Consider the following 17,706-nt stretch of genomic DNA (forward strand, 5'->3'; position numbering starts at 1 on the left):
CCCTCCCCTCACTAGCCCTACCTCGTCTCCCGTCTCCAGTCGCAGCCGCCGCCACACCTGCCGATCCCTGCGCAGCGCACCCATCCCCGCCGCCCATACCTGCCGTCCCCTGCGCCACCCATCCCCACCTCGCCCCGCCCGCCGCCTCCCCTTCACGCCGGCGCCCGCTCGCCTCGCCTGCACCGGTCGCCACGCGCTCGCCCCGCAAGGCAAGGAGCTCCCTTCCCCAGCCCGATCTGATGGAAAGAGGTCCAAGCCTTAACGGTCCGGTGTTCGTTGTGGCCATATCCGGCTGTGGGAGCCACCGTAGAGCCTCCATGTCGGTGGAGCAGAGCAGCCCGACAGATGTGGGTGCCTGATCTCGTCCCGCAGATCACCTCCACTAGGTGCCCCGGCGGTTCGGACCCCCACCTGGCCCCTCCCTCGAACCCAGCGAGCCTCCGTCCCGGCCTACTTCCCGCGCGAGGTCGCCTCCGCCTCCTCCTGGCGCACCGCCGCCCCCACCATCTGGATCGATGTCCCACTTGAGTTAGCCGTGAACGATATGTTGAAGAGCAAGGGGGCACAGGCTATTTCAGACCCTGATTCGTTTTCTTAGGTTCTTTTCCCTTCTGCAAATTCCACCCTCCTCATGATTTTGTTATTTTTGTTTTCTTGAGACGGGGTGACTTAGATAGCCTTGTACTGTTTACACTTGGATAACTGCGATTCAGATTCAGCAGACATACTAAAAGGGCTGGTTCTCTTTTGGCTCTGCATTGCTTCTTAAACATCAGTCTAATTTAATCCATCCGTGGAAAAGCTGGATCCAAATTTGGTCTGTAATGCAACAAGTGTAAACTCAGAGTGTGGACTTTGCGGGTCTAGCTTCAGTGTGTGCTGTGTTCATCATGGTTATGTCCATGCTGCATATGAATGGAGCATCCTTGTGCTCATGTGATCTTGCTTGTATACACCCTTCACATAAGATGGATACAGAGCCTATGATACCTTGCATTTGCATTAAAATGGACAATCTTTTTTCGTTCTGACATGTGCATCTTGAGCTTACGATCTATTGAATCACAGTGGAGATATTATGCCTGGAGGCAATGGCAAAGCTCCGTCAGTGTTATGATGATCTGAAAGAACGGTATGTAGTTTCTGATGTTACTGTTTCAGTACAGAGTAAGCCGACAACATCCAAAATCCTTTATTCACTTTGAACATAGTTGATGTGTTTTCTGTGGTTGGGGGAAACCCTATTGACGTTCTCTTGAACTGAACACCTTCCAGACGTGGCTTCTCAGCTAGGCTACAGAAGCATCGACTCTTTGAGCCTGGAGGACATGGTCATTGAGGTATGCAATATAAGCATACTATAGACAGCACTGTGTCTACACAATTGGACAAAGCGCAAAAATTGCAGCTGAATATGGGACCTTTTTTTGTAAATAACTTCTCGTGAAATACTTGTCATCAAATGCAAGAGGGGTCATCGAGGCTGCCCGCAACCCGATGCCCTCCACGGACACCACCACCATGATGGCGGAAGGAAGAGCAAGAGGGTTCGTCGAGGCTGGGTGCCGCCGTGAGGATGCTGGTGCCCGTGCACGGTGATGGCATTGTGGCAGAAGGTCTTCTTCCGGGGGAGCCGCGCCTAGCCTCTGTCTCCACCCGCAGCCACGCTAACAAGATAGGTACTCCGCCGCGCCCTAGACATATTCCCTACTCCGGTGCACGTATGGTCAAGCATGTATCGCTTATCTTGCACCATACGGCCTTGGCAGATCTCAATGCTTGCTTGCTAATGTGCGTGTGTGGATGTTGCTGGTTGCTGCTGCTGTGCATGTCTACTTGGTGTGCCCCTGCTGTTTTGTGTTCTCACCACCACATCCATGACAAATAAAATTTCTTAGTTTTCTTAGAATGGTGTGTGCCATGATCTTCATGCCAGGCAGGGTTTACATTACGCATGTGGACAACAGGATTTTGATGTCCAGTTAAATTATCACATGGTTGTGCATATGCACTATCTATTAAACCGACAATCGTTGTTTTCAGGTTCAGGTTCAATATGTCAGGGCTAAACTAAGCTCGTCAGTTAAAGAAAGACCTCGAGAGACTCTGTAGGTACGGTGCTATTGTTAGTGTGTTGTTGTCAGTACTACTCCAATACTTTGGTGTGTGGTTGCATAGTACTCCAATACTTTAAAAAAGGGGGCAGCCCCAGTGCATGTAGCTCCCGCTTGTGCAGGGTCTGGGGAAGGGTCCGACCACTTTGGGTCTATTGTACGCAGCCTCTTCCTACATTTCTGCAAGAGGCTGTTTCCAGGACTTGAACCCGTGACCTCATGGTCACAAGGCAGCAGCTTTACCACTGCGCCAAGGCTCCCCTTCGATACTTTGGGTCTATAGTACTCCAATACTTTGGGGTAGTAAAAAATGTATACGTGGTGGGAAAGCATCAGTCGTTCGTATTTGCAGAATAGGGAAATCAATAAATAATACCATTAAGAAAGCATGCATGGTATAGTGAATACTTAGTATACCAGTCATATTTTCGCGGCAACATGCACCTATTTGGAGGCTTATCCGATATTATTGCAATCTGGTAGAACTGACATATACTCCCTCCGTCCGGAAATACTTGTCATCAAAATGAATAAAAGGAGATGTATCTAGATGTATTTTAGTTCTAGATACATCCCTTTTAGTCCATTTTGATGACAAGTATTTTCAGACGGAGGGAATACTTTACTGGAGCTAGCACCTCATGCATAGTTATTGTATCAACCAGAAAGAAACTTCCGATCTACCATTTTACAAAACCAAATTGTATAGTGAGTAATTGAAGTGAAGTTGTTTTGGGCACCCAAAGATAATTCTGTTTGTATATTCCTGCCACTTGTATGGTTACAAGAAGCTAAATGTTGTTTTTCTTTTTTATGTTCTCGGTAGAAACCCTGTCATCCTTTTCTATCCACATGATGCTTAGGGGCCGTTTGGATTACCACCAACGCCGACCCTATCAGTTTTTTGGCATGCCCTTGCGATTTGGACCCTGTTTGGACCATCGCTAAAATATTGGCTCGCCCCAAAGGCTCAGTGTTACTTCTGCCAACTCGTGGGCGCATCGAGGGCGCCGAAATTGGTCGCCAAAAAATTGGCGAGCACATTCCTCGCCGGCTGATACGAGGATCTCGTGTTAGTGTTTTTTAATCTTGTATAGTTCAAACAATCGGTGCAGCGGATTAATTGGCTGAGTATTTCTTTGGGTCGTTGTGATCACTTAGATCGCGCAACTAATTCTGTTTATCACAGTCCAATAGCCGGAGAAGAAATTGTACTACCAAATTACGGTTGTTTGTCTCTTTTTCCTTTTTTGCGAATGAAATTGTCTCTGTTTTCGTAAAGGCAGCTGCAAGTTTCGTTGAGCACAAAAGTTGTATCTTTTCATTGTTTTTGTGAATGACCCATTTCATTTCTTTCTGCATGCTACAGTTAATTAAGTGTCCATATTACAAAAATAAAATTTTGAGTTTATTTGTTATTGGCTCAACATTATAACTAAAAACACAAATCAATTCAAGTTGTCAAACCAAATGTAATATCTGCCAACATTTTGGAAGGTTCAGTGGCTATAAACCAAACAATAACAACTTGCCAATTTTTTGGTCATGCCCTCACTTTGGTCATGCCAAAAATTTGATAGGGCAAATTGGGGCACAAACCCAACAAACCCTTACTATTTTTTGTACTTGTTCGTCACCAATCAATAAAACATTGTGTATTCATTACATATGGTGAATGGCCTTCTAGATTTGTGAGTTCATAGGTAGTTATACAACAGCAGAGCCATGTTCTAAAAACAGATTCGAGCCTTTCCTTGGTTTGGAGTTGGGTCCCGAAGAAACGTTCGAGCGCATGAAATCAGTTCTTTTCAAGAATGCAATTGCTTTTTTTCTCTCATAGATTCCACTCGTAACATATCACAAGTATCTTCAGTCTAAGAAAATAGGAAAAGTGAACTTACATGATTTATTTAAATTACTAAATAACTTACTAGATAATGTATATTTCCGTTTGAGCATTCCGAAAACTGAATGCCACTCCATTAAGCTGTAGGATGCATAAGGTAAGGGAAATATAGGAAGCCCAGACATCTGTAGTAATACCAGAAGTTGAAGAACAAGGGCAAGAAAATATGTAAAAGGGCTAATGATAGGGGAAAAAAGATTCACGTGGTTAATATAGTTCATGTTTTGCACCAAGGAAGAACAGAGGAATGGAAGCAAAGAGAAATGAGTGAGCATACACCTTTGCTACTTCCTCTCTCTCAGTTTACAGGGCGTGCGCGTATCCCTAGGTCGTCAATTTGACCAACCTAATACAAGTCATATATTACAAAAAGTATACCAATATAAACTTTAGATGTTCTATTTTCAAAAGATATAATTTTTGTGTTATACAGTTTATATTAAGGTGATCAAATTGGCAACCTAGGTATACGCGTAGGACTTGTAAACTGAAACGAAGGTAGTAGATTTTATGAACTGAACTAATGTACAAAAACACATATTGTTATCTTGGTGCATATAGTTATTTAATTTAACAACTTGAATTCCACATGAAGCGTACTGTATTGGACTTCTCTGGGCTTTACATGTGCTCATATTCCATAATTTGGATCAGAAATGAAGCCTATGCGTATGTATAAAGCATTTGCATTATACTAATATTGTGTGTGTTGTTCTCATGAACTCCATAGCAGATATCCCGATTCAAAGTAATATAGCCAGAGATGTTAACATTTGTTGTTGGAAACACAAGCACTAATTTTTTTATTGCATTTGAACTAGATATGGTTGTATCTTAGAGATTGTTGCTTTGGACAGGATTTACTATATTTTGCAGCAGGCTACATGCTTCTCTGAATGACCATTTAAGGAGTGAACATGAATTGCTGATGTATATGTTCCATGCTCCATGGGGAGGGAACAAGGATTGATTTTCGCCAGTAGGGAGAGTATGGTGAGTTACTTCTATGCTTTAAGGGGCTTCCAGAACTACTTGATTGTGAAACAAGTCACTAGGTACTGCTCAGATGAATTATATGGATTGTACCACCGTCTGTTCAAGCTGTAGAAACTCCTATCCCTGAATTTCTATTTATTGGAACCATTAGATTTATTAGTATTTTAGTCATTACATTTCTACAGAGGCTATGTGAAGCAAACAAATTCCTATCCCTTTTAAATTTTAATACATGTAATGTACTACTCCCTCCGTCCCAAAATACTTGTCATCAAAGTGGATAAAAGAGGGTGTATCTAGATGTATTTTAGTTCTAGATACATCTCTTTTTATCCATTTTGATGACAAGTATTCTTGGACGGAGGAAGTACATGTTAGTAAGGAGCTGACACTCTTGGACGGTGAGAAATTATTGACGTTTGGTAATGAGAAATTATTGATGTTTGGTATAGAAATATAATTACATGAAAAACATAGTTTAATTATTGATGTCATAATTCTTTTTGGCCATACCTGCATATTTACAACCCTCTTATCTTTATTACTACACTGTTCTTTGCTATACATGATAGTTCAGCTGTGAAATTGACTACAGCTTACACGCATACTTACCAGACTTGCGTAACAGAAGCACAAACACAAATGGACACTCTCCAGTTGTATCAGACACACCACCACAAGACATGATGTGTGCATCAGAATTCTTAGCAACGACCGTTACGACCGTGCAACGCCAAGATTGCTAGCGACAAGGATTTGAGGAGGACAAGACGGTAGCTATCGACAAGGATTCAAGGACCAGATGCCACGGTAGTGGTTGTAATATTAGTCGAGACGAATCTGAAAAAATTGAGTTGAGATGTGGAGATACGATGGATTTGCAAAAAAAAAATGAGTAAATTTTTGCTACAAAGAACATATCGGTGTGCATGTACTGATTGCACTTGCTTCATGGCGCAACATGTTTATCCTACTACGAAAATGCATTATTTTTTATTAGAGAAGGGGGGTTCCAAGGCAGAGATAGTGAGTAGAAGAAAAGTTATCTACCATAAAAGACGACAAGGTCACATGACATGCACTGATTGCATTTGCTTTATGGCGCAATATGTTTATCCTTTTATTAAAAATGTATTATTTTTTATTGGAGAAGGGGGATTCAATGGCAGAGATAGTAGGAAGAAGAAAAGTTATCTACCATAAAAAAGGTCACATGACATGCATGATGATCCTAATGTTACATGTTAGACATGTCTTTAATGGAAAGGGTTCCAACAAAGAAAAGAAATGTCTCGCTATGGCAGGAAAACGAGTAGTAAGGGGAGGGCCCGGCAGAAAAAAGAGAAACCACGTGTTGGTGATAACAGTTGGATAGTCTGGACAACCATATTTCTCCTCCAGAGTAATGCTACATCTAGGGGAAGTTCTTTTACGGGTTCAACGGACTATTGACTGTGGACCAACAGAATTTAAGATAAGGGAAGGATGGGGCCAACCCCAGCTGAAAATCAGGGGGAGAAAGATGAGTTAGAAGGAGATTCTCTATAACTCTCGTAAGGGTCCGTGCGTCTAGGATTATTGTCTCCTTCATATATGGTATGTATTTAAGATAGTTCAGACTGTTTAGATGAATAAATTTTATGAAAACAAATTCATTCTTATGCATTGTGGCCTGTAGCAACACACGGGCATTTTACTAGTAGCTCTACAGCCTGAGCCGCCAGGTGACTTGAGTTTATTCCCCCCGGAGCAAGTCTTTCCTACTCTCTGTGCTATAGCATGACAATTTTCTCCGTTAACATGTCTCTACATTTTTCTCTACGATAGCATTTGTTATAGCATGACAATTTTCTGAGGTGGCCATGGGTCTCCGCAGGAGCTATATCTCGCTTATAGCGAGATGGTAGCTCCCCTAGCCTGAACCGCCCTGCAGCGCCCATGCGTATGGGCCGGCCCACTCGCGTGTTTCTTGGTCATGCATTCGTTCCTTCGTTCTGATCGTTGTTGTGTTTCTTTAAGTCTCTTTCGCTTTTTTAGTATTCTTCGGTTTTTTAAAAAATTTGCTGGTTATTTTTTTTGTTATCGTACTTCAGTTTTCTTTGTCGTTCCACAAGTTTTTGACGTTTTTTCTTTCTTCTTTGTTATTATACTTCAGTTTCTTTCTTTTCTTCTTGTTTTTTCATATTTCTTTGCTTTTTTCGGTTTTCTTGGTTCTTTCTTTTCTTTTTTTTCAAAAAGTCTGACAATTTTTCTTACACATTTAATATTTTCTGTGTATGTCAAGAATATTTTCTTAATAATGGTTGAACATTTTTAAATACATTATTAACATTTTTTTGAAGAGATTGACAATTCATCACGCTGGGCCAGGAATAGTTATTGTTCACTTCTCCTCAATTTTAACATCAATGCACCGTAATCTTACATTTCACAAATTTTATGTTATTTCAGACGAAAAAAGAGACCGTAAGAAAATACATAATCACCATAGAAAAAATTATGTTACGTAAAATTACTAATGTAAAAACATAGTGTAAAATATACATAAAATGCAATTTTTCTGGTCTTATGATCTCAAATTTATTTTATCATGCCAAATTTTACGTAGTGAATCAATATGAATGTAACTATTTGTATTCCAAATGTAACTTATTTATCAAACGATTGTAATATTACCTTGGGTGAAGAATAAATTATTCTGCACCCTGGGTGATGAATAGTCAATCTATTTTCTCAAATATATTTTTTTGATGTCTATTGTTATCATATACATTATACATTTTTTATATACATATGAAATGCTTTTCTATACACAATTAACCTTTTTCAAATACATTAGTAAGATTTTTTGCAAATATATGTTCTGATGTGTATTGGTCTCATACACATTTTACATTTTTGGTATACATCCAAAACATTATTTTATACAAGTTTAAATATTTTTATATACATAAATAATATGTTTTTAAATATGATTTGATGTCTTATGTCTATGTTTTTTCATACACATTGTACATTTTTTCTTATACATCCAAAACATTCTTTTATATATGTTTCAACTATATGTTTTGATGCCTATTGTTTTCATATACATTGAATATTTTTGTTATACATATAAAACAGTTTTTATTTTTCATACACATGATTATCATTTTGTCAAATATATGTTTTGTTGTCTAATTTTTCCGTATGCATTGTACATTTAATTGTACACCCGAAACATCCTTTATAGACATTTAACATCCTTTTGAACTAAAGTAACATTTTTGTACATTCTATAAACTGTTTTTTAAAAACTCCATGTACATGTTTTTGAAACGCATGAACATTTTGTAAATGTCACAAACATTTTTTTAAGCTATCAACATTTTTATGCTAACAAAAAAATTACACTGAGTTAACATTTTTCAAATTCCTGTTTTAATTTTTTTTTAATAAATTAAGTTTGGAATATGTATGTATTTAAAATTTAATCTAAAATATTGGAATGACCCATTCTTGCGGCTGGGAATACTGGGCCGGCTCACCGGTGCATCTTTGACGCAAGTGTACGCTAGGTCTCGCGATAAGCGAGACATAGTCGCACCCATGGGTCTCACTTGTCAGCCTCACATCTATCCCCACTCTTCTTCCTCCCTCCCACCCTCTCTCCTAAATCCTCTCCCTGCCACTGATGCTCCCCTCCTCTAGCTCCATGTGGGCGACCCCACCCAGCCCCTTCTCCATCAACATAATGTCGCGGCAGTTGGTCCTAAATTGCCACTAGACTGTTATTCCATCCGTCCAATAATATATGTTGTTATTACAACTGACATATGTAGCATACTTTTTTACAGCATATGTAACATATTTTTTTACAGCATATGCAACAGCTTATATTATACTAGGACGGAGGGAGTACTACTTTATTTGCCACTGATGTATGATTTATTCATTTGGAGGAACTTCTTTTTTTTGCGAGAGAAAGAAAAGTGTCATGTTCAACATGTTGACGTCACCTTTTTGTAACTTGCATCAGATGGCGGCATTTAATATCCAGGACCAGGAGGCTCTAAGTTCAAAGGAGAAATTGAGATGATCATCGATCAGGTCATTTGAAAATCACGGATCACAAGTATATGTGGTTCCAGTAATCGCTGAGAGATTTTCTGTTACTTCCTTTTTGCACAATAAGAACATACAAACATACATAGTATTGGCACCCCTGTTAGTTGTTTGTGAAATTAATCATTAATCATGAATCTATTTTTGTTGAGTATTTAACCAAAAACTACCACAGTTGACGGAAACGTGACGAAAAACTACCACTTCACGTTTTTGTGCGAAAAACTATCAAATTTGGACTAAACCGTGGCAAAAAACTACCAACTCGGGAAATCGCTCGCTTCGCCCGCGCTAACCCCGAATCTGACCGGTTGGGCCCGCGAATCAGTCGCCACGCTGGCGAACGGACGGCCGCCGCGCGTTGACGGCCGTTAACGGCCCGTCCGCTGTCGGAACGGCGCCTGTCGGTGCGGTGCGGGTCAAGATCTGATCCGTTACCCTCTCGATTCACTCTCTCCCTCCTGTCCCTCTCTCTGAACTAGGATTCTGCCGCCATGTCCTCGTTGATTTCGGAGGGTGGCGACGACGCTGGCGGCGGCGACGTTGGCGGAGGCGACGCTGGCGGAGGCGACGCTGGCGGCGGTGAGACAAGTTTGGACGCTGCTGCCTCGCCCGCGCCTCCACCGATGGCCAGCGGCTCAGTTGATAATTGGTTGGGGAGCACCAGTTTCTCGACGCAGGCCGGCTCGCAGCAGCCGGAGGCACTGCTCTCCCAGTCATCGCCAATGGGTCGCAGGTATGCAAGTATCATCGCCAATGTTTCTGTTAGTTGGACATGTGTAGTAAATTGGAGTCAGTAAACTGTATAGCTCAGTCAATTTCAATTCAATTCATGAGCACTTATTTGTGCAGTTTGGCTGACCAGAAGTGGGAGATATGGTTTCATTTAGAAGGAAGAAACCCTTTGAAAAGGTGTATATTTGAGTCAGATATTTCTTTGCTTACTCTACAATCACTCATTGCTAGTGAAGGGTATGGGGACAGTGATTACATATACTATGTGAAGGAGGAGGAAATTGGATCTGAAAGAGTAAAGTATTTAGGTAATGAAGGTAGTGTTCATGAAATGTTGGACTTTTTTCATCATGTCAAGCTAGTGAACATAAGGGTTGTGAGAAATGTTGAACCTGGAATTAGTATACAGGCTAATGAGAATTACATTAACACTCAAGAGAGTTGTTGTGTGAAAAAGGTTGTGGAGCAATCTGAGCTTCAAAATCAAATAGATGATAGAAAGGCTCAGCTTGAGAGGAGCAGGATTCAAAGAGAGGCAGATTTGAACCACTTTGAAGGAGACACTGAAGTGTCTAAATTTTGTTCTGAGGATTCAGTTCAGTCAGATGGGAGTGCTGAAGCTGTTCAACCAATGGAAATAGTGTGTGCCTCTGAAGAGGATACAACATTGGAAACTACTGCTATTGTCAAACATGTGAAGAATCCTGGTCCAACTAGCAGATGTCACAAAGAGCTAGAGAAAAAACGTTTTGAAGATTGGTTTCCTGAAGCAGATGAGTTTTGTTTTGCTGGTGATGCAGGCATAAGTGATGAGGAAGAAGAAGATGATGTTGAACTACCATACCTCATGAAGAAGCCAAACACAAAGAGTAGTAAGAAAAAGATGAAGGAAAGGCTATATTTTGACCCCTCGATTCCCAATTCACATTTACTCTTGTGCAAGAACTTGTGTTTTGATAGTGTTTACCAGTTCAAAGAAGCATTAAGAGATTTTCATATAAGGACTTTGAGGTCTTTTCACTACCACAGGAATACTCCAACAAGAATTATTGTTTGGTGTTCACAAAGAGAGCATGGATGTGAATTTTACATGTGTGCCTCTAGGATAGCTCATGAAAGAACATTTTGCATTAAGAAGTGGAGCACAATTGTCCAGCGTCAGCAGAGAACACAAAGGTTACTACTAAGTGGCTTTCCAAAGCAGTTGAACCTTCTCTTAGAGCAGATCCTAGAGCACCTGTGGATTCACTTATTAAAAACAGAAAAGTCAAGTTTTCAGTTGATGTATCAAAGAGTGTGGCCTATAGGGCAAGGAGGAAGGCTATTAAGGTTGTGCAAGGTGACCAGAAGGAGCAGTACTATAGACTGAGGGACTACCTACAAGAAGTTCTTGACACAAACCCTGGTAGCAGGTGTGTAGTTACAACATTTGAGGACCCAGAAAACCCCGCCCCAACACCTAGATTTAAGTACATGTTCTACTGCTTGCATGCATCAAAGCAAGGATTTCTTAATGGTTGCAGGCCCTTTATAGGTAAATCTATAACTGCAATTTGTTCAAAATATCTTGTTGTAAATATATGGTAGCTAATTTGGGTATGGATGCAGGGCTTGATGGTTGCTTCATCAAGCTAACCACTGGACAGCAAATACTTGCAGCCACAGGAAGAGATGGCAACAACAACATCTACCCCATAGCCTTTGGTGTGGTTGATAAGGAAGATTCAGATAGTTGGACATGGTTCCTAACCCAGCTAAGATGTTGCATTGGAAGTGGTAGCAAATTTGGAACCTACACCATTATTTCTGACAGGCAAAAGGTATGCACCCTATCTTAGCCACTAGTTCAGATATATATTGTTATTAGTAGCTTTATTTCCTTTTGTTCATGACCATGGTTATTAATTTACAATCAGGGTCTTCTTAAGGCTATAAATGAGGTGTTCCCTGATTCCCCTCAGAGATACTGCCTCAGGCACATATATGCAAATTTTCAGTCAGCTGGTTTCAGAGGAGCGGAACTAAAGAAGCTAGTAGATCAGGCTAGCTACTCATTCACCAAACATGTCCATGAATTAGCAATGGCAGAGCTTAAAGCAGAGTGTGAGGATGCCTGGAAGTGGCTTAAAAAAATTTCAAAGGAGACTTGGTGTAGGTCTGCAATGGATTACAATTGCAAAACTGATCTTGTTGTGAACAACCTTAGTGAGGTTTTCAATAAAATGATCCTTGATGTTAGGGCCAAACCAATTAGGACTATGTTTGAAGGAATTAGGACTAAGCAGATGATCAAAAGGCAGAAGACTAGGGAAAAAACAGAGAACAGCAGGTGGATGATCACACCCAACTATTCAGAGAAATTAGAGGAGAATAAGAAGTATGCCAAATTTTGTGATGCATATAAGGCAGGTCCTGACATTTGGCAAGTTAATAGTAAGGAAAATCAGTACTGTGTGAACCTAGCTACTCAATCATGTGACTGCAGGAGGTGGGACATGACAGGTGTGACATGTAGTCATGCAATAGCAGCAATGAGCAAGATTCACATGCACCCAGAGGACTATGTGCATGAATTTTTCAAAAAAGCACTATATATTGAAGCATACAAAGACATAATGTACCCTGTCCCTGGTCGTGAATTCTGGCCTGACACCCATACTCCTGATATTGAGCCCCCAGTGTTCAAAGAAAAAGCAGGCAAGAAACAGACAGCTAGGAGAAAGGGGCAGTTTGAGGTGCCTGCTCCAAAGGACACAAGCAGGATAAGAACAATTACATGCGGCAATTATGGTCTACAAGGCCACAGATATACAAATTGTGGGAAAGCTCTAAAACCTAGTCTTGAGATGAGAAAGAACTTACACCAGGTCATTCAAAAATGATGCATTCTATGTTTAATTATTTTAGTTCTGGTATATTTACTAACTGATTTAATTTTGTCATGCAGGAGAATAGAGAAATTTTTAGGGGTTCCTCTAGTGCTACACATCCACCTCCACAACCACCACCTCAACACCAAACTACACAGATGCCAGCATCATCTGCTCCACCTCCTAAAGCAATGAGGAACAGAAAAACAGCAGCAAATAAGAGAGGTTCAACATCAACAGTTTCAGCAGGAGCAGCCAGGTCTTCACCAGCACCTGCAACAGGATATGCATCAACAAGAGCTGCAAGAACAAGAGGATTAGTATCTACAAGAACATTCAATGCACCAAGAACATCCACTGGAGAACCAGGGATATTGGCAGGCAAGAGGAAGAGGAAACCTCCTAGCAAGTTTGCATCCTATTTCAATGCTAGTGGAAACTATTGAGTGTATGGTACTAAGTTTGTGTTCTGCTACTAAATGTGTGTTGTGCTACTAATTTGTGGACAATGTGACATGTGAACTTGTGGACAATGTTGAATGTATGGTACTTATTTGTGCCCAATACAAATGGGCTAAGTGCTACTGATTTGTTTTGATTTGTTTTTTTACTTTGCCATTTGTACAGTTTAGGTGCATGTTTTAATTGTTTTATTTGCTTTATTTTGCCATTTCTACAGTTCAGAACTTACTGCCAAATTCATTGTAGGAAAAAAAATCTGCACAAAAAAAGTCTGGCCTGGGGCTCAAACCCAGGACCAATTGGTTGTAACTATGCGTTCAATACCAATGGGCTAGTGCTAGTGATTTGTTTGACTAGCATCGGCCAAACTTATTATATGTTGTTAGCCACGTCCTCTTTTCAGCGTGCGTAGCAGCCGGCTGCGTGGTGAGCGTGCGTTGATTAAAACCAGTCGTTTCGGATTCTACGACTTTATTACGTGTCCACCCACCACGCCCTCTGCTCACTCGCCCACTCGCCGCTCGCACTGCCCACTCCACTTCCCCCTCTCTCCTGTCGAAATCACCGCCGACAACCACAGCCACCGCCGTCGCCATGGAATGGCAGCTCGCCATTGAAGCTCTCGCCGGCAACAACAAGGAGATCCGGGCGCAGTATAGGGAGATCGCGCGCCGGTTCCCCAGTATCGCGATGCTCAGGAACCACGCCCGCGGCCTCGTGAAGGTGATGACGGCTGCTGAAAAGCAGCGCGCCTTCCCTGCCGGCCGCACCATCCTGGCGCCGACCATTCTGCTGTGGGCGATGCGCGAGGTGCAGCGCTCCCCCGACCCCAGGCAGCGCGCCAGATGGTGGATGTACCGCTCATCCACCACGCCGCTGGCCGCCGCGAACGACGTCACCGACGCCGTCCTCGCTGTCCCAGCCCCAATCAACAACGCCTACTGGGAGTGGCGCAATCCATGGGTCCTTAGGCTCTCTGACGACTCTGAGGGCGAGTCTTCTGACGACGAGTCCACTGACGACGAGTCCAGTGACGAGCCCTCTGACGACGAGGTGGATGAGGTAGTCGTCCTCTCCGACGACGAGCCTGAACTGCAGATGCTGGCTCCCGTCCTCGACGCCATGGAGGGGGATAGGAACCGCCCAATCCACATGGATGCACTGCCGGAGGTCGCCGATCTCCCAGACGGCGTCGTCGTGAAGCAAGAACAAGATGGCGGCGAGGATGATGTGCTGGAGCCGGCGCCGGGCAAGAAGAAGAGGGCGGCTGTGACTGCGGTGCGCCGCTCGCACCGTCTGAAGATGCTGAAGAAGGAGGAGTGAACCGCTGCACTAATATTCAGTTTCGTCAGTCCTGAACTTTCTTAAGTTCAGTAAGTTCCTAGGTTCAGTTTCGTCAGGCACTATCTACTAGTAGTTCATCTTTATGTCAGGCACTATCTACTAGTAGTTGCTATCTATGTCAGACTATGAATGGCAGTACTATCTATCTATGTCAGACTATCTATATATGTTACTTCCTACTTGCTACATATGTTAAGTTATTTGTTAGATTATCTAAGCTAATTGCTATATATGTTACTTGCTACTTCCAACTATGTCACTACTGTCAGTTATCCACACATGATATAAGCAGAGTAAAACAACCTCATCATAGATAAAACATTCTTACTTACTTAACTTAGCATGAGTACTTAGCATAGTAGGTCTTAACATAATAGTCATTACATCATAGGTAAAACCAAATAGTTCTTAAACCATAGCAATACCTCCCTCCCTCATACCATTCTGAAAGCACATGAAACTTTCCCAAAATATACACCTAACATGCATGACATTCCAAGGCCATCTATATATATAGGCCTACTAATTACTTAACCCACAAACCAACCACTTCACTCATTCATAATTGCCTTGATCCTCTCCAGCTTATCTTTGCTGGCATGCCCAGCATTGAGCAGATCAGCAATCAGATACTCCAGCTTCTTCTTCTCTTGCTTAAGTAGGTCCCTGTCCCCCTCCACTTCCTTCATGGCCTTCCTCATGTTCTGAATGATCTCTGCTTGGATTTGAAGAATGCACCTTTGCTCCTTGGCAAGCTTCAGCTTTCCATACTTAACTCAATCTTTGCCTGATCCTCAAGTTGTTTCTTCTTCTCATTTAGTTCATTGATTGCCTGACTGGTATAGTCCATGTCATGAGACATCTTGCCATCTTGATAGTCAAATAGGTTGGATACATCTTCCACCAACTGGCTGTAGTTGTTTGACAGGAAATCAATTTCCTTCTGTAGCTTGGCCACCTCTTTCTCATGGGCTTGTTTGTCATTCACCCTCCCCAAGTTCTGCTCATGATACATGTCCCAAATCCTGGTTAGGCACCTTTGTAGAATCTCTGGCCAAGGACCATCCACCCACTCCACAACCCCATAGTTCACACCTTCATCCTACAGAAGCAATTATTTATAATTAAGCACAAAGCACTTAGTAACAAACTTAGTATAGAAAACTAAAGTCATAAAGTCATTTCATTTAACTGAAACCCTTTGTTTACATCAATATGCACCTGACTTAGCATCAGAGATAAACTCAGTTAACAGCTAGATTTAGCATCAGAGGTAAATTCAGTTAACAGCTACATTTAGCATCAGAGATAAATTCAGTTAACAGCTACATTTAGCAGTAGGTATAAATTCATTTAACTCTGTTCTTTTTCAGTTAACACCTACTCTGTTCTTTTTCAGTTAACACCTACTCTGTTCTTTTTCAGTTAACAGCTATATTCTCAGGTTCACAGTACACTAAAGATATCTGCTTGTAGGTGTTATCAGGTTCAGTCATGTATTGAATTCAGTTAACTAAAGATCTACTTTCATATATAGCTTCCACATGCTGCACCACACATCTCTGCACCACATGCTGCACCACACATCTCTGCACCACATGCTGCACCACACATCTCACATCTCCAGCAGCAAAACACATCACACATCTCCACCAGCAAAACAAGTTAGCGTTCAAGATTTAATACCTGCTGCATAGGACAACCCAGGAAACGCCTGCCAGTCAAAGAACCTTCAAAAGCCACCATCTTCTTCGGCCTCTGATGATGCATCATGCACGTCAGCTCAGATTCAGTGTAAGAACCACAGAAAGATGGTTCCACCACACTGTCAGGGGTTTCCTGCAAAAGAAACTTCGAATCAAACCAAAAGCAAATTGGAATCTCCAATTTGGATGAACTAACCCTAACCCTAACTCTGTTCCACCATTATGCACTTACAAATAGCTGCTGATCCAATGAAACCATGTTGATGTTCTCGTCCGAGCTGTCCTCGTCATACCAGGATGGCATCCTCACCTTCTCCCGGCAGCAATGGCCGCGGCGGCGACGGCGATAGGCTGACCTAGGTCAGAGCACCAGGGAGAGGGAGAGGGAGAGGATGAGGACGAGTGAGAGCGAGCGAGGAGGAAGAGAATGAGCGAGTGGCTGAGCTCGCTCTCACTTATTGGCCCACCGACAGGCGCCGTTCCGACAGCGGACGGGCCGTTAACGGCCATCAACGCGCGGCGGCCGTCCGTTCGCCAGCGTGGCGACTGATTCGCGGGCCCAACCGGTCAGATTTGGGGTTAGCGCGGGCGAAGCGAGCGATTTCCCGAGTTGGTAGTTTTTTGCCACGGTTTAGTCCAAATTTGGTAGTTTTTCGCACAAAAACGTAAAGTGGTAGTTTTTCGTCACGTTTCCGTCAATTGTGGTAGTTTTTGGTTAAATACTCATTTTTGTTACTTCCTTTTGCCCCCAGTCTGAGAATAACCAACTGTATTTCATTGTGTATGCCCAAAATGCACCTAAAGTGATTCTTCTAACGAAATTGCTTGACATACGATACTTGCCGCCCGATCTGCGAACGACAGTGCCTTCGCGTTCAAATCTCGTGCATGCACGCTTGCTATAGCGTTGCGATGTACTCCCTCCGTTCCAAATTACTCGTCGCTGAAATGGATGTATCTAGAACTAAAATACATTTAGATACATACATACGTGCGACAAGTAATTCGGAATGGAGGGAGTAGGATCAGGCAGGAGTCAGGCGCAATTTTATCTTGTGTATAGCAGCGCTCTTCTTCTAATCTAGCTGTAGCGTTGCCTGATGGTAATACAGCCTTTAGCTCATCGCAGCAAAAGGCTAGCGATTAGAAAATGTAAGGAAATCTTCCTCCGCTAACCGTGACACCGTGACAGTCGGTAAGTGCCGTTCCCGTTGTCAGTTACTCCCTCCGTTTCTAAATGTAAGTCTTTCTAGAAATTTCAATACAAACTACATACGAATGTATGTAGACATAATGTAGAGTGTAGATTCACTCATTTTACTCATTTTGCTCTGTATGTAGTCACTTATACAAATCTCTAGAAAGAGATAGTACTTATTTAGGAACGGAGGAAGTACATGCATTTCGTCTCTGCTCTGCTTGTTTTACACTTTGTCCATTTCCGGAGGTGACAGACAGGGGGCGGCAGA

General features: G+C 42.3%; 1 long non-coding RNA gene across 3 annotated transcripts; it reads left to right on the forward strand.

Moving 5' to 3' along the window:
* Positions 1 to 24: 24 nt before the first annotated feature.
* LOC119310875 lies at positions 25 to 5,934 on the forward strand. Of its 3 annotated transcripts, none has more exons than XR_005150791.1 (5): positions 25 to 1,340; positions 1,470 to 1,679; positions 2,044 to 2,112; positions 4,878 to 5,013; positions 5,612 to 5,934. It is a non-coding gene; the product is annotated as an uncharacterized LOC119310875 (long non-coding RNA). The 3 variants fall into 3 exon arrangements; XR_005150789.1 differs by having other exon boundaries at positions 31 to 1,340; positions 5,632 to 5,934; XR_005150790.1 differs by lacking the exon at positions 2,044 to 2,112 and having other exon boundaries at positions 32 to 1,340; positions 5,632 to 5,934.
* Positions 5,935 to 17,706: the final 11,772 nt, after the last annotated feature.

This window comes from Triticum dicoccoides, chromosome 5B (assembly GCF_002162155.2).
Source record: "Triticum dicoccoides isolate Atlit2015 ecotype Zavitan chromosome 5B, WEW_v2.0, whole genome shotgun sequence".
NCBI lineage: Eukaryota > Viridiplantae > Streptophyta > Magnoliopsida > Poales > Poaceae > Triticum > Triticum dicoccoides.